Consider the following 4387-nt stretch of genomic DNA (forward strand, 5'->3'; position numbering starts at 1 on the left):
AGCCTGTAGGTCAAGTGCTCTTGTTGAGGGCCTTCCTCTTTCACTGTCCAATTTACCAAGCATGGTGTCCTTCTTCAGGGACTGGATAACATGCCCAAAGTACCTGGGACAGAGGCTCCGCAGCCTGGCCTCTAAGGAGCACTCTGGCTGTACTTGGTTGAAAAGAGATTTGTTTGTTCCTCTGGCAGACCATGGTCTTTGTAATATTCTTCTCCAGCACCACAATTCAAATGCATCAATTCCTCTCCAGTCTTCCTTAGTTAATGTCCAACTTTCTGAAAATACCACGCTTGGCTCAGGTGCACATTAGTGCTCAAAGTAACAACCTTGCTTTCAATACTCTAAAGAGGTCTTGTGCAGGTTTACCTCTTGCAGCGTGTCTTTTGATGCTTGACTGCTGCTTCCATGAGCATTGCTTATGGATCCAAGTGAGACAAAACCCTTGACGACTCCTTATTTCCTCCATTTATCATTATGCTATCTCCTGATCCAATTGTGATGATTTGGGTCTTTATATTGAGTTGTAATCCATACTGAAACCTGCAATCCTTGATCTTCATCAGCACCTGCGTCAAGTCCTCCTCACTTTCAGCAAAGAAGGCTGTTAATAAGCCTTCCATTTTGCTGATGCCACACTCTTCATAAAATCCACATGATGATTCGCTCAGCATATAGATCGAAAAGTATGGTGAGGATACAACCCTGATGCATTTCTTTCCCTATTTTAAACCATGCAATAGTCCCTCAGTGTGGTCACACAAATTCCACATGAGCACGAAGAGGTGTTCTGGAATCCCCCTTCTTCTCAAGGTCATCCATAACTTGTGACGGTCCACACAGTTCAATGCCTTGGCATAGTCACTAAAACACAAGTAAACATCTTACTGGTATCTTGTGCTTCCAGCCAAGATTCATCTGGCATCAACCATGATCCCCCTTGTACCATGTCCTCCTCTGCATCCGGCCTGAACCCCTGGCAGCTCCCTGGCAGTGTACTGCTGCAACCGTTGTTGGATGATCTTCAGCAAAATTTTACTTGCATGCGACATCAATGATATTGTTTTACAATGTGCACATTCTGTTAGTTCGCCTCTCTTTGGAATGGGTGCAAATATGGATCTCTTCCGGTCAGTTGGCCAAGTAGCTGTCTTACAAATTTCCTGGCATAGAGGAGTGAGCGCTTCCAGTCTTCATTGGCTGTTGAAGCATTATGATTGGTATGTCATCGATTCCTGGGTCCTTGTTTCGGCTAATGCTTTTAGTGCTGCTTGAACGTCTTCCTTCAATACCATTGGTTCTTGCTCATATGCTGCCTCCCTTAGTGATGGTACTCTCTTTTGGGGGAGTACACCAGGGTTTATTCAACTTGAATTCTATGGATGGGCATTTGTTATTCTCCCCACCCCCCGTGTTTCTGTTACTAAATATAATGAAGCCATAGGGAACCTTGTATCTGTGTTATTTGTGTTTGTGGACGTCAATGAGTATCCCTAGAGTAGAACTAGAAGTAGGAATGAATGTAAGGAGCCCTGGTGTTCCATGGGTTCAGCCTTAGCTAAAAAGATCAGTGTGGAGGCCCCATAACATTGAGCTGCTAATTACAAGGGAAGCAGTTCAAACCCACCTATGGCTCCCTGGGAAAAGGGTGAGGCCAAAGAAGGGGACCTTCTACTCCAGTAAAGACTTATAGCTTAAAAACGAGCCAGCTCTATTCTGTCTTTCAGGGTCACTGTGAGTCAGAATCCACTTGATGGCAGTGAGTTTGGTTTGGCTTTAGCTTTAAAGATCAGTGCAGTGGTATGAACCTAGCAGCAGCAGCTCTGTGGGAGAAAAGGTCTGGCTCTATCTATTCCTGTAAGGAGTCCCGTCCCGTCTGGGACACCTGTGGGGCAGTTCTCCTCTGTCCTGTAGGATTCCTGTGAGTCTGAGTTGATTCCACAGTATGTAACATCAGCAACAGGAGGGACTGTGTGTTCATTTTCTTAGATAACCCCAATCTCTTCTCAAGGGCTTCCCCGATTTTTCGCTCCCACCAGCATTGGATGACAACATATGTTTCCTCACGGGCTGGCCCACCTGAGGCCAAGGAAGCGCAAGAAGAGGGTGTTTACATTTACATTTCTATTACTGTGAGTGAAATCAGACTTTTTTCATATACTTCTCTGAAATTACCAATATGTTTTGCCCATTTTCCTATTGGATTTTGTACTCGAATTAAAAAAATTATTTGAAGACTATATTAAAGAGATTGGCTCTTTATCTGTGTTATATTGAAAACATGTCTCCCAGCTTTACTTTAATTTGCTTATGATGGGTTTGCCATCACAGCTTTTAAAATTTTGTGTAGTTGAGTTAATCAGACTTTTCTCTTCTTAGATCTAATTTGTGAATCATAGTTAGAAAGACTTTTTCCCATAACTGGTTATGAAGGAATTCAGGCATGTTTCCTTCCAGTATTTGTTTGGTTTGGTATTTATTTTATTGATCCAGCCAGGTCATTTCCCAATAGTCTCTCCCTCTGTCCCAGAGCCATTTATTAAAAATTCCATCTTTTCTCCAATAATCTGGGAGGCACATTTATCATACACTAAATGCATGAAGTATCCGAATGCACACAGGCCTACGACTGGCCTTTCCAGTCTCTTGCACGGGTCTGGGAGCGGTCTTACAGAAGCTTGCTGCTGGGTTTAACACCTAGAAGCTTAGTCTCCTTCTGCTGTGTGTGATAAAAATATCCCGACTAGAATGTTTGTCAGTTCCACAATTCTTACATGTAAAATTTAGTGTCCTTGAGTGAATTTTTTATATTGTGCAACCATTCCCCTTATTCGTCTCCAAATTACTCCACCAGCATGAACTCATTGCCCCTCCGTGAAAACTTCCCCTTTCTGTCTCCCTTCCATCCCCAATGTTCTTGGTCCTCTTATATGCAGGGGCTTTTAAAAGTCTGTGGGGGAAATAGAGTTAAAAGATACGGGTCTTTTTCCATGAGCATTTTTGAAGCCCCCTCATATCCTTGCTTATCTCATGTCAGTGGGATCGGGCACTCTGCCCTTTGGGGACTGTCTTATTTCAGAAAGCATGTGTTCGAGGCTCCCCCTGCTGTGGGTGTGGCTGAGAATCCTCCACTGCATGGGGATGCTACATTGTGCTTACCAACCCGTCCATTGACGTCCCCGAGGTAAAGTCGCCCTCGTGGATCTTGTGAGAAGTGCTGCCCTGCACACCGCGAACAGAGTTCTCTTTGCGTTCCTGTTCTCAGGTGTCTGGGAAATAACCCTAGCGGGGCTCACTGAGCATACAATAGTTCTTTGTCTAATTTTTGGAGGAACTAGCAAACTTTCACAGTGACTTTACCATTTTTTGTTTTGTGCTTTTTTTGCATTTCTATAGGGGCTCCAATTTCCCCTCATCCTTGACGACATCTGTTGTCTGATTTTTGATCACTGCCATTTGAATGGAGGTGAGAGGTTATCTCATTGGGGATTGGAATGATCTTTTTCTAATAGCCCGTGGTGTCAGGCGCGTTCCCAGCGCATACGCAGGCCCTTTCAATATCCTCTTTGGTAAAAGGTCTGTCCAGTTTCTTTGCTCATTTTCTGATTGAGTTGTCTTACGTTGTTAGGTAGTTGTAAATGCTTTTAATGTAGTCTTTGTACTAGACCCATATCAGATGCTTTTTATTTTAGAGATTTCCTGACTACTCTGGCATGTTGCTGATATGCTGAATTGGAATCATATTAAGTTTATATATTAACTTCAATAAAATTGACATTTTTATGAGGTTGGGGTCTCTTAGTTAAAAATAAGACTTCTTAGTCATTTCCAGGAGCGTTTTCCTCATTTCTTGTTAAGTTTTTCTTGAAGCATTTTATCTTGCTTTTGCTATTATAAATGATTTTTCCCCTTCTATGTCATCTTCTGGTTTTTGTTTGTGCATATTGTATCTTTCTACCTTGCTAAATTTTCCTTGTTAGTCTTATTACCAGTTCTCTTAGATAATCCTGGTATTCTGTTACCTCGAATAGGAATAGTTTTACCCATTTTTTACTGATTTTTATACTCCTAATTGCTTGCTCATATTTAATTAAATTGACCTTATGGCCTAATACCTCCAATTCAATCCCAAATATTGGGTATAATGGGCAACCTTACTTGTCCCTAAATTCATTGAAAAGGGCTCACATACTTCCCTCATTTAAAAAATGCTGATTTTAGGTCTGAGAATATATATAATTCATTCTTCTTTTATATTTTTAAAAATAAATGAACGTTGATTTTTATTAAGACCATAATTGGAAATAATTCTATACTATTTTTCCTCATCTCATTTATATTAAATGCATAGATATTAAACCATGATTATTAGTGATTGCTGGAATGGCAT

This window comes from Tenrec ecaudatus, chromosome 2 (genome assembly GCF_050624435.1).
Source record: "Tenrec ecaudatus isolate mTenEca1 chromosome 2, mTenEca1.hap1, whole genome shotgun sequence".
Taxonomy (NCBI): Eukaryota; Metazoa; Chordata; class Mammalia; order Afrosoricida; family Tenrecidae; genus Tenrec; species Tenrec ecaudatus.